The sequence below is a fragment of the Rhyacophila brunnea genome, unplaced genomic scaffold (genome assembly GCF_057557595.1).
Source record: "Rhyacophila brunnea isolate RB1 unplaced genomic scaffold, BYU_Rbru_1.0 scaffold_6, whole genome shotgun sequence".
Lineage (NCBI taxonomy): Eukaryota > Metazoa > Arthropoda > Insecta > Trichoptera > Rhyacophilidae > Rhyacophila > Rhyacophila brunnea.
In genome coordinates this window covers 15,437,868-15,448,893 of record NW_028233276.1, presented here as the reverse complement: position 1 = coordinate 15,448,893, position 11,026 = coordinate 15,437,868, and the positions used below count along the sequence as shown (strand labels likewise).

Below are 11,026 nucleotides of genomic sequence, written 5' to 3'. Positions count from 1 at the left end.
TGGATGATAGCCATTTACTCTACTTGTGAGTAAACAACATGCGATTTTGTCAGACTCGGGTTTCGAACCCGGAACCTATAATATTATAAGCCAACGCTGTGCACAAAAAAATAAGCAGCAATGTTATTATATTGTGTCAACACTGTCATTCTCAATAATAATTATTTTTAGTTAAAAGGTGTGAATTATGGTTTTTATTATAATATTTTGTCGTATGACGGCTCAAAATCAGTCAGTTCATCGGACCTTCACGTATTTAAACCTGACACTAATTGCTTCCATGCCAAGAGACGGTTGATTTAATATTCTGTTGGCAATAAGGATACTGGATAGTAATTCTGACTAGTGTAATATTAAATTTATGGATGAAAATATTATGTTCACATAGGAAATACAATAATATTATAATATAAATAAGCGATCGCGTAGGCTTCGCGTCGAATAAATCATCCAGTCTGATGTCGTCATAAGTTGTTAACCCTGCCCTGCAGGGCTATCAATCGATACGCCACTGGAATCAAAGTCACTAAGTACGCTAATATGTTGTTTTATTTGTATTTTGGCGGGCAGAATAATCATTTGCTTTGGTCAAATCAGTTTGCGACTGCGCGTTGACGGGGATGCATGCAATTCGAGTTGCGCGCGCATCAATCTACCATTGATACATAATTCAAAAATATTATTTTCACCTTCCACCGTTTGTTTAAAAAGCTCACATAAAGCTCCACTCTGTGAATGAATAAACTGTATTATAATATTTAAAAAGAAAATCGTGTGGTTTCGATAATTAATTTAAATTCAGTGATAAATTATTTATTGTACATTTATATTTTTTTTATAAATCAAATTTAAAGTGATATATTTATTAAAACTCTTTATTCAATAAAATAATGTTTGTGATGAAAAACAAGTGCTAGCTTTCAATTATTGGGACGACTATTATTACTGAAACGTAGGACATTTTTTTATTATTATAATTTAAAAAAATATTTCTTACCGTTACTTATTATGATTTTTCTATAATTTAAATTTTAATTAAATATAAGTCGTAACAAGTCAATTGAATTTATACTGCAAATATTCTTATTATTATTAACATACATTTATTTTAAATTGTATCTATATGTATACAAAATAAATCTACCAAAGGTGTTAAAGAAAACTTTCTTGTATGGCTTGTACCGCTCATTTTCATATAAAACAATAAAGCATTTATGTTATTTTTTTCATTCAAAAGTGGTTAACTGAAATTTCTTTTTTGCCTATTTTTATAGGGAAATCACAGAAAGCTCCAACTTAACCACCAATATTATTAAAATCAAGCTAATTTTATTACTTATATATTTTTTCTCAATTTATTTTTATTAATGGTTATAATATTCCGGCACATGTGTTAAAGATAAAACTATCACCTGCGTATACACAGTATTTCCTTAGTAACCAACAAAAAATGATTAAAACTTGATGCATACACATGTGTTTATTTGCATACAAGTGAATATGTTCTCATCAAACATTTTTCCTCGCATTGCTCATCGTAATTTGGGATTGCAGCTATAAAAAATATTTTTTATTATAAACAAATATCATGGGATAGACGATTATAACATTTAGCCGAATTGTTGAAATTAATCTCTGTAAGATTCTACAGATAGTTGGTTGTTGAATTGAAAATAGTATCTAATTAATACAGTGGCGAATTCCTATGAACCAGATGTCACTCAATTCTGCGTCTCTTCTTGGTCGTTCCCTAATACCTGAGAATCTTAATTATTCTGAGGGACCAAGACCTTCCACCTCTTTCAGTCATCTACTTCTCTCAGAGTAAAGTGAAGGTTCCCCCAGTATAAGCTCTATCTGTGCTTCGCTTTCATTAAAATCACCAGTCTCTTCAGGTTAACCGATCCGCGCCGAACAATGTGTCAAAAAACTGCAGAATGTTTCTCAGATTTAGACATAGTGTCAAGAACCGTTCCTTTATCAATAGACTCTGGATGATTTAGTGGTTCGTCCTGTGCTCTGTCCAAGAAATACAAACACCACATCTCGAAGGAATCAATAATTGTACTGCCTTGCTCTCAGGGTTCACAAATATGGAGGACACCAAGAAATATTCGCACAAGCATGCAATTGATATTCCTCGATCCTTCCAAGACATGTCATCACATTTTTCGCAATCTGTATTCGCCTTCATATTTCTGCTTCGCATCCGCATTTTTCACTAATACCCGATCTCAGATATATTCAAACTCGTCCACTGTTTCTTGTTTTTGGAATATACTTACTGCTGGTAAAAGATAGGTTATGTTAGCCACTAAATTTTTACAACGGTGCATTTTTTTTTTAACTTGACTATTGCCGCATTATTATAATATAATAATCAATGCTGGAGGGTTTCCACACCCATCAGTTTCTTATGATTCCACGTGCTTTAATAAGCCACTGAGTCATCACAGTGGATTCGTGTTTAAAATATTAACCATTACAAATATTTAAAAAAAAAATGTTTCTTTGTACATTTCAATAAGATTATTCCTTATTTGAAAAAAAAAAATTTGTACATACACATCGTACATACAAAGTATAATATTCTATACTTACAAAATATTCCACGTAATTTCTCATAGTACGAATGTTCAAGTCATTAATAGTAATTTTAGTCATACTAATTATACACTCTCTTTTAGTCACGTTTTCTAATATGTATCCATGCGTCTGTTTAAATTTGTGTATTCAGTTCATTTATAATATTATAATTGTTGTTGAAAAAATAAGCATGTCGAATGTAGAATTTTATTCATATCTTTATGAAATACTTGACATGCTGAGGATTGAACGAGTCCAGTGTACCAGCAGCTGGAAGTCATTGCACGTCAGTTTACAGCTAGGTTATTATAGTGCTTTAACCAATAGTCGCTTTATTGCAAAATAATCAATTGTTTTATAGAATATTGGGTACAAGTCTGTTTACTGGAACCTAGGCAGGAACAGCGGCAATTTTCATAGGCGATTTCAGAAAAATTCATGAATTCAAAAATGATAACCTAACCTAACATAGCAAATAATCCAGTATAATGTCGGCTATTTTCAAAATTTGTTTGCCGCTGGCTTAGTTCAAATTGTATTTACGGTAGTTCAGCATTATGCTGTACTGCTAAGTAAAAAGACAGTGTTTTCGGTTTTGGTGAAATGAGAACCCAAGTTTTAAACTACATTTTTCCTTATATTATGTTAATGTATTGATTTGTTTTGACATAATCTCTAAATAGATAGTTGTAGATTTAGAGATTATGTCAAAACAATCCAATATTTTTACATAATATAAGAGAAAAGGCAGTTTAAACATTGGGTTCTCATTTCACCAAAACCAAAAACACTGTCTTTTTACTTAGCAGGCCAGCAAGCATAATGCAGGACTACCGTAAATACAATTTGAACTAAAATGAGTCTAGTATAGGTATAAAGAAACCTTGAATCGAGCGATCCTATAGACTCGTAGATAAACGTATCAGTCCCAACGCTGTGGAGAAGGAAAGATACTATCAAAATCCAAAATTCCATTGAAATCATTTCCGAATAGATTATCTATTGAAGTGGGTGTTTATCAGTCTTGATTATTACGAACAGTTTTCACTATTTTTACCAGAAATCAAAACAATACGATTTATTTTGGTGATTAGTTTTTGGTCCTATAGGATAGTGACCGAGATGATTTGGGTTTCGAACAACTTTCTCAAGCACTGTGACACTCATGAATAATTGGTGCAACCTCAGGAAGTAATAATATATATAGAGCGGCTATTGTTTTGTAAAATGAAGCCGTGTTTCTTGCGTAAAACGCGCAGTAGAGCCTCTATTTTATAATTATCAACTTAACTATGAAACGTTATACCATCATATTGCTTCACAGAACGACTAAAAAAATTAAACACACATAGTTAACCATATTATGTTCTACTAAAATAAAAATAATTACCACTGACTTTATATTTATCACAAAAACAATAAATTTCAGCAACACGTGCTCCCAGTTTTTAAATGAATGTAATCATTCAAATTCATATTTACCGGCGACGTTTACAAAAAATATTTAATTCACCCGTATAAATTCTAACTTACTCTAACGCACAATGCGGAGATATACGGGTGCCGAATGCTTACTCACTCGCACTTATGGTTCGTTTTTGTTCTGGCCTTGGGTGCAACCATCTTAGGTATCCAATATTTCCTTTAATATTCTGATGCGGCATGTTTAAAAGACAAGACAGCTCGGACTTCAAAAATGGACACCAATAATCATAATAAGACCGTTAGACTACGCTCATTCGATAACTAGTTATGGATGCGACAGGTCGCAATTACTTTTAGATGAACACCCATAATTACAGTTGCAGGACAGGTCTTCATAGCTATACTCAAATTGCGGAATGTCTGAGTATAGGGAACGTACCCGGAAAAGTGCGAAGGGGTGGTAATAGTATGCGGAATGAATACATAAATGGCACCTGTAAGATTTATTAACCCTAACCCATCCCACCATCATAAAAATCAATAATACATCATTATAGAAATTGTTTTAGAAATGGACACCACATACTATTTTTTGTGTGCGCACCTGATTAAATTGGCTACGTATATTATTATTATGATTAATTAGTATAGGTACCTACTATGTTTTTTTTTTAAATCACGTCTCTTATCATCAAAATATTTATATATATTTAAACATGTGTTGAGATTCAGATATACAGATAATTTAGTTTATCTATTTTGATTTTTGAAATGATATATTTACAGATAGATAGACAGTCGCCATTGTGGCATGGCTCTTGAGAAATTATGAATTTAAATAATGTGCAGGTTTTTTTCGCGAGAAACGAAATAACAGCACTAATATAAACGAGTTTGAGAGTTGAAACTGAAATCTCTCCACATCTCATGTGTTATATAGCCGTTTTGAAAATCATTAACAACACCACGTTTATTAATATAAAATGCAACTAAATTATTAATATTTCGTCAATGAAGTTTCGAAATTTTCCATTACCTACATGACTGTACTATTTTCCCATTTTGGTTGTAAATCAATTTATTTATTTAACATATTACAACATTAGGAAACATCTCAGAAATACTAATTCATTGGTCAGCGTATATTCCATATCTGTAAATGTCTTAGGTAAATTTTAATGTTGCACCAAAATCATAAAAAAAACGTTTTTTGTGCCTCTTGTAAAAATGTTCTGTAAGGGTCGAACCTAGGGGCAGCAGGTTATATGAAAGTATGGTGAAAAAGTATGGTGAAGCAGGCTGGTAATCAATTTGCGGCAAAATTTCCACGTTAATATTATATTATATGGGTACGTTATAGTATATTAAAGTAAATCCTCCCTGATGCCCTGCATTTTTTTTATCGTGTCGCTATTTCTCGTAAGTTGTCGGTTATTGTTGGCCTGCTTCATTCAGTTGTATGGGAAAGCCGATTCCTTGCCCCTCTATTTATTTAATACCTCTATGGGTTGAACTCTTTTGCCTAAACAACGTCATTGCCCACTGAAGAGTAAGTAAACTTCTTCTGTGTATAATAATATCATAATACACTAGGACGTTTGTCAGTGACAGTGTGACAGTCGATTCTAAACGACAATAACTAATAACTTATTTATACTCTTCAGTCATTATAGAATACCAAACTGTGCTTGCTAGTACGTTATCAATAAATAGTATGGCAGTGGACCACTCGTTGCTTGTACAAAACGTTATGCTCAGGCTTTATTAACCTAAAGATGGCGATGGGTGGTGCACAAGATTCGGAGCACATACTCTAATAAAACATTATTTATTATGAAATGCATTGTTTCGCACCAGTTTTATGTGCTTAATTAAAATTTATTTACATAATTTGGAAATACCTCAGAAATAGGTATACATATTTAAAAAAAAATATATGCTGGACAAGATTCGAATCTACATCCATAGTATCAATTTAACTACGAAATTAACTAATAGTCATAAAACTGAAGCACTTTGGCTTTTGTGATTTGTATTAAGATACCAATTATTGTAGATGCCCTGATTGCTAGCCAGCATCAGGATTAAAATGTTAGTCTGAGCGTACTTGCATTTACCAATAATTCAATAAACTTTTTTAAAAACTGTCCGGTATCATAATAATTGACCTATATAGTGAGTATTTTTTCCGTTTTAGGAGGGCGGTCCGGATCCAAACCCCCCCTGTCTATATCCCTATGTTCTTGACATTCTTAAGATTATCCAAATTAATTCAAAGTTATCTGAAAGGAATTATATCGTTATGGTTTACCTGTTTACATTTGATTTGTTGTATTTAATTGGATGCTTGTGCCATTCATAACAAATTTTATGCGCTCCTTGATTCGTCAATGCATACTGTTTTGTTGTTTACCCTTTCTGCATTTTATAGATACATAGAGAACAGCCGTAAGATTTTTATAATTCAATTATAAATTATTAGTTGTATCACAATCTAAGACAATAATTAATATAGGTACATTGATTTCATCATTTCCAACCGGGGTCAATCCACTGCCGATTGAAGTCCCCCCAAGTCCTCCCAAGCTCCTTCAACTCTTTCTTTTCTCTAGTTTTTACTAAGACGTACTTTCTCTAACCTGGATAATTTCATCGATCCAGTGGGTCACAGACGGGCCAAGTTAGGAAACTCAGAAATAATGGAAACTGAAATACACAACGGGTAAGGCGATAGCAGGTAACCGACTCGAGTAAGGATTAATCCGGGTAAAACTTACACACGTGTCAATAATACGTTTAACGTCGAATACTAAAAAGTGCTCTCGGTTTATGCATTTACGCTCATTTAATGATTTAATGTTGGTGTATTACACACACTATTGCATGTGCATAATGCGTACTTCATTTTCGTAGGACACTAACACATTCAAAAGCCTGCTTCACCATGCGGCGTATTGAATATAGCCTATTGGTATTCTATTTATTATCTGTTCTGTGATTTCATCGATCCAGTGGGTCACAGACGGTCCAAGTGGTTTCTTAGTTCCGTTTTTATTACAACATTTTTCCAGTGGCTATTATTCACCGAGAAAAATGTCCGCCCTATTGATATTTCTTGAGGTTGTTTAGTTTATTATCCATTAGGCTCTTTATTAACTCATTTCCTAAACATAGTAATATACGAAATTAATATAATTAAGTAAAATTATTAATTTAACATAACATTTCTTTAGATAGTTTAATTAACTATTTTTTTATTCAACGAAATTTAAGAATGTAACATTCTTTTTATTGAACTTACATAATTCTCAATTTGTTTAGTGTTTTTTGTGAATTTCGTGTGTGTAGAATGTGTTTTCAGAATTATGTAAGTATGTTCAATAAAAAAATAATTTATTAAATTATTAGCAAGTTCACGTAAGTTACAGCAAAAAAAAATCTAGGAGTGATCCGTGACGTCAATTAGTAATTAAAGTAATTACTTAATAAGTACCTACTTTGATTTAAAATACAAAAGTCGATCGGCAATAGCATCTCAATCTGGAAAGCACTTCAGAGAGTACATATTGTAAGAGCCATTAGTTAAAATTTGTCGCAATTAGATACGATACCTATAGCTTTGTGGCGAATGTGCGAGGGCATGAAACCCGAGAGACGCAGGCTCGATTCCTGCTGGGTGTCGTATTGTTTTCAAAATAAGATTTTTTTCTATTGGTTATATATTTTCTCTGAAGTATTTTCAGAATTATTTAAGTGGTTCAATTTAGGTAGTAGTTATTCATTTTAACATGATTTCTTTCAAATAAAACAATGGCTATTCCATACCTACTTATAGTATATACTTTTTATTATAACATTGCGAATATGCATGTGGCAATGTCTCTCTCTTTTGCGTATTTAAAACAACTTCAGAAGACAGTAATATATTGCGTAAGATAGATTCAAGAATCGACCTCCAAATCAGTACGACAAAGGTAATTAGAAATAGATTTGAAGACAATAAATAGTTTGACATATATTTTTATTCGAGTAAGATATATCTATGTATGTATAGGTATAAAAAAAATGTAATAGATACATGTACTGTTTGACCTCATCTTAAAACCTGTAATTTTATCATTAATGGTAAGATGTCGCATGGTTTCAATTATGACGTTAGTAATTGAAATCCTGTAGGCGGGAAATGTGAAATATCGATTTTGAAACATGTTCCATTTTCGCATCACTTTCAACTTTTTTCGTGACGTTTGAAAATCGGACACAACTGACGTATAACGATTAGTTTATTAAATTATATATCCATTAGTATTGTTTTGGTCATTAATTCTTTTATAATATTCACATTACATGGACCGTAATAATTATTGTAGCAGGTACACAGGTCTTTAATCGCATTTTATATAAACTGTTGTAGATAGGTGTACCTGCATAGATACATTTACTTGCTATGTAAAATACCATCCGAGCTGCATACTCAAATTTGAGGCTCTCAATCCCCGAGGTTCTGATAGATTTCAAGACTCCATCGCAAAGTTATACGACTAAAATAAGATAATAGTTGTGTTGCCATGTTTTTTTTTATGTTTCCATTACTTTTTTACACTCATTGTAAAAAAAATAGGGACTTTCTTGGACAATCGCTATTGTATTCGAGTGAAGTTTTCCATGCATCGAGCATTGGACAGAACAATACTCTCGAGGCCCATAATATATAATATCATGAAGCGATAGTTCTAGCCTCTAATACACACGGTTAGAGTATTATAACCAGTGACGTTCATAGGTAAATTACCACCCTTAATTACTTACTGACAACTGCTCTCGATTTATGCAATGACGCTCATTTAATATTAGTGTATTACACATACTATTGCACGTCTATAATGCGTGGTTTATTTTCGTAGGACACTCACACATTCCAAAGCCTGCATCAAAATATACTGTCTTGGTATATAGCCTATCGGAATTCTATTTATTATCTGTTCTGTGATGCTGTCTTTATAGAATTGTCAAGAGATAGTTGAATACCTTCTTCTTCTTCTTCGATAGCTCAAGTCGGACCCTAGCCTCCTCCACCGCCGTCCTCCAGCCGGAACGGTCCTCCGCACGTCTTTACCAGTTCATGATTTTTAGCAGCTGGTTGGCATCTTATGTAATGTTGTCAACCCATCGTGTGCGTGGCTTTCCCACCGGCCTTTTCCCCCCTGGGTTTCCTTCCTATCCGTGACTCAGGCATGCGCTGGACATGGCCTGCCTAGTTTAGGCTCTGGAGTTTTATGAAGGTGGAAAGTTTTGAATCTTGGTATAAGCGGTATAGTTCCGTGTTGTACCTAATTCTCCACTCCCCACCACAATTCATGGGTCCGTATATCCGCCTCAGGATCTTTATCTCAAAGCAGTCCACCATTTCAGCTGCTTTCATATTTAGTGTCCATGACTCGCACCCGTATGCAACGACTGGGCGTATGACGGTTTTATAGAGCCGGGTCTTAGTTTTTCTGTGGACATTTCTGGATTTGAATATGGGCAGCAATGATAAGTACGATTTATTTACAGCGGTTATTCGGGGTTTCATTTCTTCAGTTCCTCGTTCTTTTTTATAATATTGGAACCCAGGTATGTGAACCGATTGACAACCTCAAATTGATGTTTTCCTGTTGCACCCTTTTGCATATTTGAGAAGGCGACGGGGAGCGGAGAAGAGAGGAGCGACTGCATGGAAGCACACAGTTTTTGCATTATCAACAAAAATCTAAACTTAGTAAAGAAAAATGTACGAAAGTAAAACGTTCGAAAGTCGAGGACCGCCTGTATTCGTTCCTTCATTGGCGGCCCGTTATGAACCAACCCATATGAAACACAGATTATAACTAAGTCTTTTAATTTATGACAAAGACATTGCGGCCATTAAATGTGTCGTGTCTTTGTAAATTATAAGTAAATATTAAAATTGTGATAATATAATTGTTGTAAACATAACGTGGCAAAAAGAAACTTCTCATCGCTAATCAATAAATAACCTGTTTGACGAGAAAATATTTCATTAACATGTGAATAATAATGTTAATAAAACCTTGATGTTAATAATATTATTATTGCTAAATATTCAGAGAAGAAATTGCCAATAATGAATAGAAGCGACAGATCCACATGTTATTAATAACATATTATGTCAGATATTATATAGTTAATAAATTATGTTATTATTATACCGTCATTATTTAAAATATGTAGATATGTACACTATTGGCGATGGTATAAGATAGTGTGCACAATATAAAATATAATACAAAATATCATAAAGATGAGAAACGGCTATGTATATCCGGGTCGCAAAATAACATTATTATTTATACATACATAAAAATTATTTCATATTATATATACACATTTTAAATAACACATACTACACAAATATAAAAGAAACTAGGGAACACAGAATTAATGGGAACTGAAATATCTAAGCGATGTGGAGTAACAGGCAACTGATGTTGAGTGCGGAGGAATATGGGATAATCTTAAATACGTGTCAAGATTACGTCATTCTAAGCTTGTGCTTCATTCTGACAACTGCTCTCGGTTTATGCACTGAAGCTCATTCAATATTGGTGAATTTGAATGGTACAACACACACTATGGTACGCCTATAATATTTGTTTCATTTTCGTAGGACACTCACACATTCAAAACTCTGCTTCAAAATGTAGTATATTGGGGGTATAGCCTATCTGAAATATATTTGTTAATCTGTATGTAGAAAAACCTTAAAGGATGAATACATAAAAATGGTACGTTCGAGAAAAATTAATAAACTAAATTTTAATAATAAACATTACCACAAAATAATAATATATTTGTATGAACAAATTTGACTTTAAATGAACAATATTTTTTCTTTTAATGTTTTTAATTACACATGTATTAATTTATTGAAACACTCTAAAATATAAATTCTAAAAGAATGTTCTTGAATGAATTCTTGAAGAATGCGATTGGAGAGACAGTCAGCACTTTT

General features: G+C 32.8%; 1 protein-coding gene across 1 annotated transcript in view; it reads left to right on the top strand.

Annotated features, from left to right (window-relative positions):
• Positions 1–595: 595 nt before the first annotated feature.
• The window catches only part of LOC147065267 (multidrug resistance protein homolog 49-like), a 126,537-nt gene continuing 116,106 nt past the window's right edge, over positions 596–11,026 (top strand). Inside the window, exon 1 of the mRNA XM_085956355.1 lies at positions 596–952. The gene's annotated coding sequence lies outside the window, so the exon portion shown is untranslated. The remainder of the gene's footprint in view (positions 953–11,026) is intronic.